The sequence below is a fragment of the Macaca fascicularis genome, chromosome 7 (assembly GCF_037993035.2).
Source record: "Macaca fascicularis isolate 582-1 chromosome 7, T2T-MFA8v1.1".
Taxonomy (NCBI): domain Eukaryota; kingdom Metazoa; phylum Chordata; class Mammalia; order Primates; family Cercopithecidae; genus Macaca; species Macaca fascicularis.
The window spans coordinates 112,828,619-112,845,831 of record NC_088381.1 but is presented as its reverse complement, the minus strand read 5'-3'; the positions used below and the strand labels follow the sequence as shown (position 1 = coordinate 112,845,831).

Below are 17,213 nucleotides of genomic sequence, written 5' to 3'. Positions count from 1 at the left end.
CTTTCCTAAAATCCCACTGCTCATAGCAGCAAGGATGCTTCTTAATTTAAGGACTATATTTTGGATCAGTATCCAGCCATTGGTTCCTTTGGGGTTTTGACAAGACTGTTTCTGGGAAAAGGCTACCATATTATTGTCTCAGCTGCTATACACATTATGAAATTATAACAATATTAATAGCATTTTTCAGACTTCTAGTTTGTAGACTAGGGGAAATATGTTAGCCTTTGCAGAGGAGGGGAGGAAATTGAAAAGATGAGTCAGAGCCAGATGAGAAAAGGGTTGGGATGCAATGACAAGAAATTTGGACTTTATGTAGGATTATTCAGAGAAGAAAAGAGGAGGAAGTGAAATGCTAAGACTGATTTTTTTTTTGAAAGATAGATTTGATAGCATGAGAAGAATGGATTTGAAAGGCGATAATGGAAAGGATGCAGAGGCACCAATTTGGAATTTACTTTGATGCTTTAGGCAAGAGACGGTAAGAGCAATCACATTCTCATTCCTGGGGCACCCATTTTCTGATATCCTTTTGAGACCATCTGTTCCTAACATTCCCTAGCACTTCCAATTCAAAAACAACAAAATTCTGGAAGGCTTTAGCTGGAAGTACCATCTGATTTTTAGATTTATGCTATTTTTTAAGATGTTTCCTAAAATGCCTGGCAAAAATAGGTGCTCAGTGTTTGCTAAATTAAAAAAAATTGACTTCTATAAACAAAGTGCTTACTTTCTCTCTCTTTCTCTTTTGTTGTTGTTTATGGAAAGACAAAAATGTATCTTGTAGTATACTCAAGAAGAAAGAAAGCTTGTCAAGCCTCCAGTCTATAAGGGGTAAAAACATCCTCTTGTTTTTGCTTGCTGTAGGTTTTGGCATCTTGTCTATTATGGCCATGTACCACCTTCATGTCCAGGGAAAGGAGCAGTAGTGTGCTGTGCAAGAGGCAGATTTGCTGAGAGTTGTTCAGGTAAACCTGGAATCATATTCAATTCAGGCTAAAGCAGTATATTCCACACCATTCACAGGTCAATGTGTGGCAAAAAGAGCATACCTTCTCTCTTGTATTTTATTTTTTATTTTAAGTTTCGGGGTACATGTACAAGATGTGCAGATTTGTTACATAGGTAAATGTGTGTCACAGTGATTTGTTGCACCTATCAACCCATCACCTAGGTATTAAGCCCAGCATGCATTAGCTATTTTTCCTGAGAATATAGCTTCTCTGTTTTATGTAACTTGTTTGAGGGCCTGGGGCTAACCCTGAAATTTGGCAGAAATGTCTTCTTCTGGACCCTCTCTTTCATTTTAAAAGGTATTGCTCTTCATGCTGGGCAGTGCTGGGCAGTGCTTATTGCAGGCTTAGTGTTCCAGCTTTTCCCCTGGTGCTCTTGGCTGGGTCTGTGTGCAAATGCCACTGCTGCACTGGATTTAGGTCTGCTGAAGGGTGCCTACTGGCTCTTTATAAAGAGATTGTAGATGCCTATTAAGATCTGTTCTCCCATTTCAAAGGGCCTATTGTTGTTTTACACCTTTCCTTCTTACTTTCCATCCCTGAATGTGAGCTTGAAATGCATCTCCTTTGATCATCCTTAGATTTTGACTGTCTTAGTCCATCTGGGTTACTATAACAGAATATCATAGATTGGGTGGTTTAACAATAAGAAACACTTGTTTCTCACAGTTCTGGGGGATGGGAAGTCCAAGATCAAGGCACTGGCTGATTCTGTGTCTGGTGAGGGCACCCTTGCTGGTTTATAGATGCCCATCGTATCACTGTATTCTCATATGACAGAAGGGGCAAGGGAGCTCTCTGGGGTCTCTTTTATAAAGGCAATAATCCTATTCATGAGTTCTCTGCTCTCATGACTTAATCACCTCCCAAAGGCCTTGCTTCTAAATACCATCATATTAGGGATTAAGTTTCAACATACACATTTTAGAGGGACACACACATTCAGTTTGTAGCAGAGTAATTAATCCTGTATTGGGTATTGTGGGAAAGAAGGCCTTGTGCCCCAATTTTGAACTTTGGTGGGCCTTGGGAAGTTGTAGTTGTGTTTCTCTGCATCATCACCTTGATTCAGTTAGTTTTTGTCTCTTTTGCTATGTAAATTAAGAGCCCAATTTTATGGAGTAAAATCATTTACATTACAAAGGTTAGAAGAGTATTGCAAAGCATAACCTTGGAGGACTTGCCCACATTTTTGGCTGTACTTTGGAAACTGGAAGGGATTCCAACTGATGAGCCTCCAATTGTCAGTTCCTCACTCAATATCCTAATCCATTTTATCTAATCCTGTGGCAAGACCCAATTTCTAGTCTGTATCTCTTGGTCCTGCTCCTAGGTGCCATTTTTTTTTTCTTCTCATATTTATATTGGGGTGCTCCAATAGCTGTCTTATAAGCTGCTTGCATGAGATTGCACTGCTCTGGCTCTTTAACACATTCTCTGAAACAGAGGTCCTTGAGTATAACATCAGGAAATAAAAAGTGAAGTGAGTGGCTTCATTCTTAGTGGCAGCATGTGCATGATGGGACAGCATTTCAAGGTATTAATCTATGCACCCCAGGGATCATCCATCAAATTATTTCACTTTTGACCTCAAGATCTTTTTCCTCCCCTGGTCCTCTCAGATACACATGGGTCACCCAGAAACACAGGCTGTAAACACGTCATTATTCGGCTAAAGAAAAGTTGATGGCCTAAGCGGGAATGATTTGAAAGCACACTTTCAGAGTTTTTCTACTTTTGGTTAAATGATGCCTTGGGTGGAAAAGAGTAGGAGAAGAAGGACAGGATCCATGCAGATATGAGTGTACACTGGGGTGGTGTTTCTGAGTCCGGACCAAATGGTTTACAGTCCATTCATTACCATGTATTCAAAATACTCAACGACTTATTCCATTTGTTGATGATAATATTTGCTATTTCTAGAGATGAGCCCAAGTGCCTTTGCAGAAATGCTTTAACTATTAGGGTTAACTCTTTCCAATGAGTTTTGCTCCATTCACATATGAAGCGAGGATGACTTTTTGGTTTTACGTAGTTCACGGCTGCTAAGGATAAAGCTTAGGGGGGTAGTGGCTCAGGCTGTCAGTCATACTACCTTACCTTGGGGTCCCCAAGATTGGAAACATTCCAACTTGTTTCCCCCTGAGCATTCCAAATTATTTCCCCTTTGTTGCTGAGTGTAGTATAAATTGCCAAGGGTAGAGCTGGCACAGAGATTATTTACATTTCTGTTGTTACATCTATTTGATAAATTCCTTTTTTTAAATTTTTAAAAATTTTTATTATTATATTTTAAGTTCTAGGGTACATGTGCACAATGTGCAGGCTTGTTACATATGTATACCTGTGCCACATACTGTTTCTTCTTTGCTGGTTTAAGTTTATACATTTCTAACTTAATTTATTATAATTATCCTGTAATAATAATAATAATAATGTGTAGGAATGTAGGGGTGATTATTACCATAACTCTGTAACTCAGCTCTCCTAAGCTATTGCTAGTGAAGCCAATGATAGAAAGATGTGGGCCAGGCGCGGTGGCTCAAGCCTGTACTCCCAACACTTTGGGAGGCCAAGATGGGCGGATCACGAGGTCAGGAGATCGAGACCATCCTGGCTAACACGGTGAAACCCCGTCTCTACTAAAAAAAATACAAAAAACTAGCCGGGCGAGGTGGCGGGTGCCTGTAGTCCCAGCTACTCAGGAGGCTGAGGCAGGAGAATGGAGTGAACCTGGGAGGCAGAGCTTGCAGTGAGCCGAGATCGCACCACTGCACTCCAGCCTGGGCGACAGAGAGAGATTCCTTATAAAAAAAAAAAAAAAAAAGAAAAGAAAGATGTGTACATTAACTTTGCCAATAATTATCCTCTTTTTTTTTTTTTTTTATTGGGGGAGTCTCGCTCTATCGCCCAGGCCGAAGTGCAGTGGCGCAATCTCGGCTCACTGCAAACTCTGCCTCCCAGGTTCACGCCATTCTCCTGCCTCAGCCTCCCTAGTAGCTGGGATTACAAGCCCCCCCACCACACCGACCACGTCTGCCTATTTTTTTTTGTATTTTTAGTAGAGACGGGGTTTCACCATGTTGGCCAGGCTGGTCTCAAACTCCTGACCTCAGCTGAGGTCTCCCAAAATGCTGGGATTACAGGCATGAGCCACCGTGCTCAAACTCTTTCTAAAAATATTTAAAGAGATAAGATCTTTACTGGGAATAGTAACTGTGGAAGAGTCATTCGGGGAATAGTAATTTCATTCCTAGGACTTGAACAACCCAGATAATCTCACGATTTTTTCTCCAAATTTGTAAATAATATAGTAGAATAAACATTTAAATTAGTACAAATTACTACAAATGAAATAATAGCTTTATGTTTTCTTTGGGTCAACCAGTGGGGAATCTTTGCCATTGCTAACACTTTGTTTTGTACCTGGATTAATACAGGGATAATGGTGGAGGTGAAACAATCTATTTATTTCTAAGCAAAACCAAAAAGCAATATGACCATCTAAGGTAGAATTTAAGGACTTGTTGAAGCTTGTTTTATTGATCCAGTCTGAAGAGTCTTAGGCCACAGTTCTGGAGTGCCTTTTTATAAACATTATATATGTATATATATAGTTTTTATTTTATTTTAAGTTCTGGGATACATGTGCAGGATGTGCAGGTTTGTTACATGGGTAAGCATGTGCCATGATGGTTTGCTGCATCTATCAACCTATCATCTAGTTATTAAGCCCCACATGCATTAACTATGTATCCTGATAATCTCCCTCCTCCTGTACCCCTGACAGGCCCCAGTTTGTGTTGTTTCCTTCCCTGTGTCCATGTGTTCTCATTGTACAGCTACCATGAGAACATGTGGTGTTTGGTTTTCTGTTCCTGTGTTAGTTTGCTGAGAATAATGGCTTTCAGCTCCATCCATGTCCTTGCAAAGGACATAATCTTGTTCCTTTTTATGGCTGCATAGTATTCCATGGTGTATATATACCACATTTTCTTTATCCAGTCTACCATTGATGGGCATTTGGGTTGATTCCATGTCTTTGCTATTGTGAATAGTTCTGCAGTGATGATACACATGCATGTATCTTTATAATAGAATGATTTATATTTCTTTGGGTATATGCCCAGTAATGAGATTGCTGGGTCAAATGATATTTCTGGTTCCAGGTCTTTGAGGAATCGCCACCCTGTCTTCCACAATTGTTGAACTAATTTAAGTTCCAACCAACAGTGTAAAAGAGTGTTCCTATTTCTCTATAGCCTCACCAGCATCTGTTGTTTATTGACTTTTTAATAATCGCCATCCTGACTGGCATGAGATAGTATCTCATTGTGGTTTTGATTTGGATTTCTCTAATGATCAGCTCTAATGATGTTGAGCTTTTTTCCATGTGTTTGTTGGCTGCATAAATGTCTTCTTTATGCAGCCATGTGTTTATTGGCTGCATAAATGTCTAAGTGTCTGTTCATGTCCTTTGCCCACTTTTTGATTTTTTTTTTCTTGTAAATTTATTAAGTTCCTTGTAGATGCTGGATGTTAGACCTTTGTCAGATAGATAGATGCAAAAATTTTCTCCCTTTCTGTAGGCTGTTTCTGTTACTGTGCAGAAGCTCTTTAGTGTAATTAGATTCCATTTGCCAAATTTTGCTTTTGTTGCAATTGCTTTTGACATTTTCATCATGAAATCTTTGCCCGTGCCTATATCCTGAATGGTATTGCCTAGATTTTCTTCTAGGTTTTTATAGTTTTGGGTTTTACATTTAAGTCTTCAATCTATCTTGAGTTAATTTTTGTATAAGGTGTGAGGAAGAGGTCCAGTTTCAATTTTCTGCATATGGCTAGCCAGTTTTCCCAGCACCATTGATTAAATAGGAAATCCTTTCCCCATTGCTTATTTTTGTCAGGTTTGTCAAAGATCAGATGGTTGCAGATGTGCAGTCTTATTTCTGAGATCTCTATTCTGTTCCATTGGTCTATGTGTCTGTTTTTGTACCAGTTCCATGCTGTTTTGGTTACTGTAGCCTTGTAGTATATAGTTTTAAGTTGGGTAGCATGATGCCTCCAGTTTTTTTTTGTTTGTTTGTTCAGGATTGTCTTGGCTATTTGGGCTCTTTTTTGGTTCTATATGCATTTTAAAGTAGTTTTTTTTCTAGTTCTGTGAAGAATGTCAATGGTAGTTTCGTGGGAATAGCATTGAATCTATAAATAACTTTGGGCAGTAGGGTCATTTTCACATTATTGAATCTGCCTGTCCATGAGCATGGAAGGATTTTCCATTTGTTTTTGTCCTCTCTTACTTCCTTAAGCAATGGTTTGTAGTTCTCTTTGAAAAGGTCCTTCACTTCCCTTGTTAGTTGTATTCCTAGGTATTTTATTTTCTTTGTAACAATTGTGAATGGGAGTTCATTCATGGTTTGGCTCTCTGCTTGTCTATTGTTGGTGTATAGGAATGCTTGTGATTTTTGCACATTGATTTTGAGGTTTTCCTGAGACTTTGCTGAAGTTGCTTATCACTTTAAGAAGCTTTTGGGCTGAGACTATGGAGTTTTCTAGATATAGCATCCTGTTGTTTGCAAACAGAGATAGCTTGATTTCCTGTCTTCCTATTTGAAGATCCTTTAATTCTTTCTCTTGCCTGATTGTCCTGGCCAGAACTTCTAATATTATGTTGAATAGGAGTGGTGAGAGAGGTGATCCTTGTCTTGTGCCAGTTTTCGAAGGGAGTACTTCCAGCTTTTGCCCATTCAGTATGATATTGGCAGCAGTTTGTCATAAATGTCTGTTATTATTTTGAAGTATGTTCTGTCAGTACCTAGTTTATTGAGAGTTTTTAACCTGAAGAGATGTTAAATTTTATCAAAGGCCTTTTCTGTGTATATTGAGGTAATCATGTGGTTTTCGTCTTTAGTTCTGTTTATATGATTAATTCCATTTATTAATTTGTGTATGTTGAATGAGCCTTCATCCCGGGGTTGAAGTCGACTTGATCGTGATGGATAAGCTTTTTGATGTGCTACTGAATTTGGCTTGCCAATATTTTGTTGAAGACTTTTGCGTCAATGTTTATCAGGTATATTGGCCTGAAGTTTTTTTTTTTTTTAATCTCTGCCAGGTTTTGATATCAGGATGATGCTGGCCTCATAAAATGAGTTAGAGAGGAGTCTCTCCTTTTCAATTGTTTGAAATAGTTTCAGAAGAAATGATATCAGCTTCTCTTTGTACCTCTGGCAGAAATTAGCTGTAAATTCATCTGGTCCTTAGCTTTCTGTGGTTGGAAAAGGCTATTTATTACTGCCTCAAATTCAGAATTTGTTATTGGTCTATTCAGGAATTCAACTTCTTCCTGGTTCAGTCTTGGCAGGGTGTGTATGTCCAGGAATTTATCTATTTCTTCTAGATTTTCTAGTTTATTTGCATAGAGGTGTTTATAGTATTCTCTGATGGTTGTTTACATTTCTGTGGGGTCAGCTGTGATATACCCTTTATCATTTTTTAAATTGTGCCTATTTGATTCTTCTCTCTTTTCTTCTTTATTAGTCTAGGTAGCAGTCTATCTATTTTATTAATTTTTTCAAAAAGCTGGCTCCTGGATTCATTGTTTTTTTGAAGGAATTTTTGTGTCTCTATCTCCTTCAGTTCTGCTCCAATCTTGGTTATTTCTTGTCTTCTGCTAGCTTTGGGTTTGGTTTGCTCTTGCTTCTCTAGTTCTTTTAGTTGTGATGTTAGGGTGTCAACTTGAGGTCTTTCTAGCTTTTTGATGTGAGCATTTAGTGCTATAAATTTCCCTCTTAACACTGTTTTACTGCATCCCAGAGATTTTGGTACATTGTCTCTTTTTTCTTATTGGCTTCAAAGAACTTCTTGATTTCTGCCTTAATTTCATTATTTACCCAGGAGTCATTCAAGAGCAGGTTGTTCAATTTTTATGTAGTTGTGTGGTTTTGAGTGATTTTCTTAATCCTGAGTTCTAATTTGATTGTGTTGTATTTGTTATGATTGATGAGAGACTGTTTGTTACGGTTTCAGTTCTTTTGCATTTGCCGAGGAGTGTTTTACTTCCAATTATGTAATTGATTTTAGAGTAAGTGCCATTTGGTGCCAAGAAGAATGTATGTTCTGTTGTTTTTGGGTGGAGAGTTTTGTAGATTATCTATTAGGTTCACTTGCTCCAGAGCTGAGTTCAAGTCCTGAATATCCTTGTTAATTTTCTGTCTCAGTGATTGGTCTAATATTGACAGTGGGGTGTTAAAGTCTCCCACTGTTATTGTGTGGGAGTCTAAGTCTCTTTGTAGGTCTCGAAGAACTTGTTTTATGAATTTGGGTGCTCCCAAGTTGAGTGCATGTATACATTTAGGATAGTTAGCTCTTCTTGTTGAACTGGTGATCCCTTTACCGTTAAGTAACGCTGTTTTGTCTTTTTTGATCCTTGTTGGTTTAAAGCCTGTTTTGTCAGAAACTAGGATTGCAACCCTACTTTTTTTCTGCTTTCCATTTGCTTGGTAAATTTTTATCCACTCCTTTATTTTGAGTCTATGTGTGTCATTGCATGTGAGACAGGTCTCTTGAATATAGCACACCAATGGGTCTTGACTCTATCTAGTTTGCCATTCTGTGTCTTTTAATTGAGGCATCTAGTCCATTTACATTTAAGGTTAATATTATTGTATGTGAATTTGATCGTGTCATCATGATGCTAGCTGGTTACTTTTGCAGACTTGTTGATGTAGTTGCTTCATAGTGTCACTGGTCTTTGTACTTCAGTGTGTTTTTGCAGTAGCTGGTAACTGTCTTTCCTTTCCATATTTAGTGCTTCCTTCAGGAGTTCTTGCAAGGCAGGCTTGGTGGTGACAAATTTCGTCAGCATTTGCTTGTCTGAAAAGGATTTTATTTCTCCTTCACTTATGAAGCTTAGTTTCGCTGGATATAAAATTCTGGGTTGAAATTCTTCTGTTGTTTTTATTGATTTTTTTTTTTTTGACGATATCTCACTCTGTCACCCAGGTTGGAGTGCAGTGGTGCGATCTCGGCTCACTGCAACCTCCGCCTCCCAGGTTTGAGCGATTCTCCTGCCCTCAGGCTCCCAAGTAGCTGGGACTACAGGCACTCACCACCACGCCTGACTAATTTTTTTTGTATTTTTAGTAGAGATGGGGTTTTGCCATATTGGTCAGGCTGGTCTCGAACTCCTGACCTTGTGATCCTCCCACCTCGACCTCCCAAAGTGCTGGGATTACAGGCATGAGCCACCGTGCCCACCCAAACTAAAAAATTCTTTTGTTTTTTAAACAATGTTGAATATTGGTCCCCAATCTCTTCTGGCTTGCAGGGTTTCTGCTTGGAGGACCACTGTTAGTCTGATGGGCTTTCCTTAGTAGGTGACCTGTTCTTTCTCTCTGGCTGCCCTTAACATTTTTTCCTTTATTTTGTCCTTGGAGAATCTGATGATTATGTGTCTTGGGGCTGATCTTCTCATGGAGTATCTTACTGGGGTTCTCTAGAGTTCCTGAATTTGAATGATGGCCTGTCTTGCTAGATTGGGGACGTTCTCCTGGATGATATCCTGAAGTATGTTTTCCAACTTGGTCCCATTCTCCTCGTATCTTTCAGGTACCTGAATCAGTCATAGGTTCAGTCTTTTTACGTAATCCCCTAGTTCTCGGAGATTGTGTTTATTGCTTTTCATTCTTTTTTCTCTAATCTTGTCTGCCTGTCTTATTTCAGCAAGATAGTCTTCAAACTCTGAAGTTATTTCCTCTGCTTGGTCTGTTTGGTTATTGATCTTGTGGTTGCATTGTGAAGTTCCTGGGTTGTGCTTTTCAGCTCCATCAGGTCATTTGTGTTCCTCTCTAAACTGGCTATTCTGGTTAACAGATCGTGTAATGATTTATCATGGTTCTTTGCTTCTTTGAATTGGGTTAGAATATGCTCCTTTAGCTTGGGGAAGTTTGTTATTGCCCACCTGCTGCAGTCTATTTCTGTCAATTCATCCATCTTAGCCTCCGCCCATTTCTGTGCCCTTGCAGGAGAGGTGTTGTGATCATTTGGAGGAGAAGAGGTACTCTGGCCTTTTGAATTTTCAGCATTTTTTTGTTGATTCTTTCTCATCTTTGTGAGTTTATCCATCTTTGATCTTTGAGGCTGCTCACCTTTGGATGGGGTTTTTATGGGGACATTTTTGGTTGATGCTGTTGTTGTTTTCTGTTTGTTTTTCTTTTAACAGTCAGGCCCCTCTTCCTAAGGGCTGCTGTGGTTTGCTGGGGATTCACTCCAGACCCTATTCACCTGAGTTCCTCCCGCAGTTGGAGGTGTCACCAGTGGAGGCTGCAGAACAGCAAAGATGGCTGCCTGCTCTTTCCTCTGGGATCTCTGTGGCAGAGAGGGTGCTGTGCTGGGGGGAATCCCACTTGTTCTGACTGCCCGAATTCCTCAGAGCCAGCAGGGGGAAAGATTAAGTCTGCCGATCTACAGAGACCATGGCCGCCCCTCTTCACAGGGGCTCAATTCCAGGGAGATCAGAGTTCTGTCCCTAAACCCCTAGCTGGAGTTGCTGACGTTCTTGCAGAGAGGCCCTGCCCAGTGAGGAGGGATGGGTCAGGGTCTGGCCTAAAGAGGTAGTCTGGCCACAATCTGCCACAGCTGCTGTGCTGCACTGTGGGGGAATTACTCCTGGGTCCAAACCATCCGATCTCTCCGGCACTGGCAGGAGAAAAGTGGCAAATTGGAGCTGCAGTGTTGGCTGCCGCCCCTTCCCTGAGGAGCTCAGTCGTCTTAGGCAGCAGGCAGTCCTGGTAATAGTGGCTGTCCCTCCCTTGGAAACTCGGCAATCTTAGGCAGTCTCCAACTGAGTGACTGCTGAGGATCTGTACGGCTCTGTGCTTGGGACCCAAGGCACAGTGGTGTGGGCTCATGAAGGGGATCTCCTGATCTGCAGGTTGCACAGATTCATATAAAAAGTGTAGTTTCCTGAGCAGCATAGCGCAATCACTCACTGCCTTCCTTGCCTGAAGGTGGGAGCTCCCCTTCCCCGTGTGGCTCCCAGATGGGCTGTTGCACCACCCTGCTTTTCCTTGCTCTCCATGGGTCACACTAACTGCCTAGACAGTCCCACTGAGAGAACCTGGATACCTCAGTTGCCAGTGCGGGATTCACTTGCCGTTTTCATGCTTCTTAGTGGGAGCCTCTGACCACAGCTGTTTTTAGTTGGCCATCTTGGCCCCTCCCCTGCAGTGCCTTTTTTAGTACCTTAGTTGTTCCTGTTTTCTTCAGTCATATCATGTTTATTATCAACAGTCTTAAATGCTTCTACATACCACTCTCCTAACAGATGATCCAAAATAAGAGAGGTAAAATTATGCAGAGGAGCACTCAGACTCGAAATTAAGCCTCTGCAAATGAGCTTCCAAGAGAATCAATGAGCTTCCAATAGAATCAGTGGCGAAGATCTGGACAATAGTGATGATCTTTCCTGCAGCTTTGGCTGAGAGAATATAAAAAACAGGATTGAGGGTAAAGAATAATAGTCTTCAGACTCCTAGAAATAGATTGACATTTGCACAGCCATGGTTAATGTTAGGGTTAGAACTGATTTTAAACTTGTCTAATTGTCTAGTTCATGATAATGATCAATAATGGGTAGTGGTCTCACTCCAACGAGTATGCTTCTCAGGCTGACATTAAATGTCTGCCTATGTAATCAACACAAAACGTGCTCTTCAAGCTGATCTCAACCCTTTCTCACCTCTGTAATCAATAAACATTTCCCAAGAATGCTCCGTTAGATCAGAAGTTTGCTGTCCCCAACTAGCATAGCTCTTTATTACTTAAGCATCAGATTCATCTTTGTGCTTTTGGTTTCAGATTTCAAGTGTGGTCTCAATCTTTGACAGGGGACATGAGACAAGTGTGCTCACAGGATCACTGAAAGATTGTAGGATAAGGAAGGCATAAAGTGTTTACTCAAGACAGTAACTTTAGACATTAAAATAAGAGCTTGTTCTTCCTTTCTTTAGAATCATTTTCCACTTAGCATGCCTGAGGACAAAGACAGTAGATTAGCAATGTCTAGGTGGCATATAGACCTTGCCAGGTGTGAGAAAATATGACAGAGTAAATAAAAAGAGGATATATAAGGCAAGCTGCATGGAAGAGGGAAATTTCTGTGGGGCAGAAGAGTTTATAGAATACAGTTTTAGGTGCTTTGTGCCTTCCCACCACCTCCTGCAAGGAGAGAGGAAGGTTCTATGTGCCTCATCCTATCCTGAAGTTAGAGTCACACAAAGAAATTCTCTTTTGGAATTGGAAGTATTTAATATAGGGCCTCGTGCTAGTTTCTTGTTTGGAGCTCTCTGAAAGGCAAAACTTATAAGCATAATCAATCTCAGGAACTGGTAGGAGGGCAGCAGAAAATGGGCAAAGTGCATAACCTGTCAGAAGAAGGCAAAGATATATCCTAGTGTCCCGTGGAGCAGAGCCTATCATAGTGATATTAATAGGTTTCCTTAAGGTATAGAGCAGGCTTTAGAAAGCATCTGTGCTTATAGACTGGTTTGCTACCTCCAAGGCTTTGAGACCCCACACAGAGGCTATGGAATAGACCACTACCTGGGAGTTGTGGTGACAAACCCATTTTTCTCCTGACACGAAGAGGTTATGGACAGACTGACCAGCAGGATGCTTGAAGACTACCAAACTTTCCATAAAATGGAACCAGCAGCTGAATGCACCAGCAAAAGAAACCAGGTCAGTGGGGATGCCAGCAGCCAGGGCCAGAAAAAAGGGGCTGTGAACCAGTTGTGCAGCCTCTGCCTCACTTGATGAAAGGGGTAAACTCAGTCCCTCAAGCCCTTTTACAATGCAGAAATCCAGAGGGCAGAGCCCTCATGGCCTAATCACCTTCTAAAGGCCTCGCCTTGTTGCATTGGGGATTAAGTTTCCACATAAATTTGGAGGGGACACAAACATTCAAACCATAGCAGTAACCTGCTAAAATATAGTCTGTTATGGTTTAATTACATAATGAAATCGAAAATTTTAGAACTTTTATTCTACATGGGACATTATTTTTATAAATGACTGACTTTATATTGTTTAATTACTAATTCTTGTGAATTCATTATTAACTAATTATAATAGCATCCAAGGGTATTCCAAAGAGGTTCCTAGAATCAGTGAGTTTTAAATGTTGGAAATTTCCAACCCGCATGAAAAGAGGAGTAATTTTGAAAGGCATACACCTAACTTTGTACCAGGTGGTGACTCTGGATTTTTACCCACAGCCTCTTTATGGACTCAATCTGATAGCAACAGTATTAACATATGCATGAAAGGCTGGGCTATCACAATTATACATTAATAAGGTAGCATTTACGTTGTACACTAACATGTTTCTGCAAGTATTTTTGTTTGATTAAATGAAAAAAAAAAGCCTGAACTATATTTTGAAATGCATTTGGTGATAAAAGAGGATTGGGTTAGAGGCAATTTACCTATCAGTTCATTTTGGAGGTACAGCTTAGAGATCTCTTAGAGCTATAAGGTAGAAATTGCCTGGCAGTCCTGCCTCATTGCTAAGGTGACAATGAGAGTGTCAGCTGGGGACGCTCCCTGGATGAACTGAAGCATTAGTGGGTCTTAGTCGCTTCGTATTAAATAGAACACGTAACAAACATCCACTTCAAATGAAAAGGAAGCCAGTGCACTGGATATCTAATTCTTCCCTCTATTTAATGAACTCTTAAATTCCTGAATCATTTGGTTCTAAATTCTTTGGTTACTGCTACTGTGGAAGAGTAGTGGTAGAAATGTATTCTTTTGTGCATGTGTGATTTTTAAGATTACAAACAAAGCTTCTTTTCCCTTTTTCTTTATTGTCAACTAAGCTTAAACAGTAGCATTGAGAGCTCTCTTCTTCACTTTAGATGCCAGTGACACTTGTGAATTTCTAATTGCTAACACTTAAACTCTGAGCAAAACGCAAACCCACCTCTAGCTGTTGATAATTGATTACTTAGCTGGATTCAGTCTTCATTTTCATTCTGTAGAGCTTGAGTATTGACCAAGCTGCTTCCTGCAATACACAAGCTCTCTTTTGATAGCATCTTTCCTAATTCAAAGTCAAATCTTAAAATGCCTAAAATGTATACATGCTTACATATTTGAATTTTCATTACTTATGTGTTTATAAAGCTAGATAGGAATAAATTATTCCAACTGTACTCAAATTAGTCTTTCGGTTAGCTTGTTTTGTGATGAGAAGAATGGTTTTGTAAGAGATGGAAATGAGAGGAGTTATATGTGAACTGATATCTGATCTTGGAAGTATGGCTTTGTGTGCTTCAGACAGGAAGAAAAAGAAATAAACTCAAAAGACAGAAAGCAGCAGTTTAGAAATTATGTTCTTATCGCTAATTTGGAAACTTCTTGACTTTGTGAAGTGGAAAATTTATACAAATAGAATATGTGCTGGCAATTCAATTCCCTAATCTGCAATCAAAGATTTACTGCAGAACTGAGAAGGTGAGCAGAGTTCTCTTGTCTAGGTGCATGGCTGGCGTAGGCACTGAATGGATTATTGGCAAGCTTAGGAGACCAGCAAAGAACCACCTGCCTGCACTATTGAAAAGAGAATTCTAAACCTGAACTTTGAAGGTAGAACAGTTAGACAGAGGCTATTTTAATTTTAGTATGTATGTGATTTTTTTGTGTCACTTTGAAAAATGCCATATGAAGAGTTTAACCTTGTCAGTGTTTAGGCCTCTAAAGAGCCTAATTTGGCCCTTCATTGGTTGATGTAGTCTCACATAGTGAAATTTGAAGGGATCTCAATGGTATCCTACCTAAAAATGTCTAATAAAGACTTTCAGACTCAGATATTGTCTTCCAAAATTCTCTGTGACACGTAAGAAAGAAGTGGAGAGCTTATATGCCATGATTCTGATGCGTGTGGGGAGGAGGGGATGAGAGATTGGGAGGGGAAGTTCTGATTCTTTTGAGAACGATAAACAGATGATATGATTTGGCTCTATGTCCCCAGCCAAATCTCATCTTGAATTGTAATTTCCATAATCCCCACATGTCGAGGGAGGAACGTGGTGGGAGATCATTGGATCATGGGGGCAATTTTCTCATGGTATTCTCGTGATAGTGAATAAGTTTCATGAGATCTGATGGTTTTATAAAGGACAGTTGTCCTGCACTGTTGCTTCTGTCTCTCCTGCAGCCTTATGAAGAAGGTGCCTTGCTTTCCCTTTGCCTTCTGCCATGATTGTAAGGTTCCTGAGGCCTCACCAGCCATGCAGAACTGTGGGTCAATCAAACCTCTTTCTTTTACAAATTTCCCAGTCTTAGATAGTATCTTTATAGCAGTGTGAAAACAGACTACTACAATAGAGTAGGGCATAGATTATATTTCCTAAGAAGCTATGATAGGGTTATATTGTTCATGTCCCTGATTCAGTATTTATTCAATATATATAGAGCATCCTTTGGTACTTAAAATATAAATATATTGGAATAAGTAGGTATCATTTAGGGAGTCAAGATGACTTCAAATATGCATGTGTGATTACCAAGGTAGTTCAGTATTTGATTACCAAGGTAATATACAGTTAGTCATTATAAAAATTTTTCAAATATCTAAAGAAGAAAAAAATTATTAATCCACCACCAAGAGATAGCTGCTATTAATGTGTGTATGTGTATGACAGTGTGGGGTGGTGCGTGGTGTGTGTGTGTGTGTGTGTGTGTATATATATATATAAAATTGAAATCATATTTGTAGCTATGTGTATGTCTAGAAGAGGCTGTGGAGTACTGCCTAGATTCTCTTCTTAATTTTAATTAAAAAAATATTTTTTTAAAAGTTTGTTGCCATTTTGCTTTATTTTTACATTTGTGCTATAATGATATTTTAAACTGAGATTTAAAATGTTTGTATTACCATAGTGCCTAATATAGTGCTAAGCATGCTTAGGAGTTCAATATATTGTAATGTATTTATGGGTGACATTTTTCCAGTATAATCCTATTTTAGTTAGTTTTTTTTTTATTTTTTGAGATGGTGTCTCACTCTGTCATCTGGGCTGGAGTACAGTTGCATGATCTTAGCTCACTGACCCTCTGCCTCCTGGGCTCAACTGATCCTCCCACCTCAGCCTCCCAAGTAGCTGGGAATACCGGTGTGTGCCACCATGCCTGGCTAATTTTTTATTTTTTGTCAAGATGGGGTCTCATTGTATTACCCAGCCTGGTCTCCAATTCCTGGGCTTGAGCAATCCTCCTACCTCAGCCTCCTAAAGTATTGGGATTATAGGCATGAACCACCATGCCCAGCCTCTATTTTAGTTTTTAATGCCAAAAAATTTTTATATTAGTATACAGATTTTGTTTGTAGTAAATTTTGTTGAGTGCCTTATTTGTTACACAAGAACTGTCTCTTGTTAGAGAACTTACAGCTAGAAATTTGGCATGACAAAATAATGTCTTCTGTCATTTTCTGGTTTGATTTCTTGATAACTGGACTAGCTCCAGGCACATGACTTAAAAATTATTCATTTGTAGAATGAAATTGCATTGCTTCTTTAGGATTTTGATCACTTGCAAATATTATAAATGACTCACTCATTGCCTTCCTTAGTAAGCTCCTACTTATCTTATCAATGTAATTATAGATTGGAAGATGTCAAATGGTCCCATAGCTGCAGTCACTTGAATTTTGGGTTAGAAGAGAAAATAGGGTCATTTTAGGCCACTGTAACTAAAAATTAAAATGAGCAAAATTCTGAAGGAAGAGAACAAAAGAACAATAATAGAAGCATTTATGGTCTTTATGAAATTGAAAAGGAAAGGCTGCCTCAGAAAACAATCCAATTAAAGTTTGAGACGTGAGATAAGCTCTTTAAAGGCTGACAGTTATTGCAATTCTCAGACAATTCAATTTTAGTTAGAAATAAATGGTGAACCTGTTGGTTTTCTCACATAAAATACAAATGGGCAGAATATTCTACTATAGTCTTCCAGGATGGATTTCAAACCACACTAAAACTTCTCAAGAAATGTAATATAAAATTGGATTTTAAAATTAATGTTCTCTTTGAGTGTGTATCTGTGTTTCAACAATTTAGCTAATCTATATTAGAATGTAATAACTTGAGTCAATAGGTCCTATGAATGCATTATAAGTGCAATTGCACAGTGATA

The 17,213-nt window shown here is 39.3% G+C and overlaps 1 long non-coding RNA gene across 1 annotated transcript in view; it reads left to right on the top strand.

Moving 5' to 3' along the window:
- Positions 1-262: 262 nt before the first annotated feature.
- The window catches only part of LOC141407282 (uncharacterized), a 175,821-nt gene continuing 158,870 nt past the window's right edge, over positions 263-17,213 (top strand). The window contains exons 1-2 of the long non-coding RNA XR_012415755.1: positions 263-481; positions 868-968. This is a non-coding gene — a long non-coding RNA (uncharacterized lncRNA). The remainder of the gene's footprint in view (positions 482-867; positions 969-17,213) is intronic.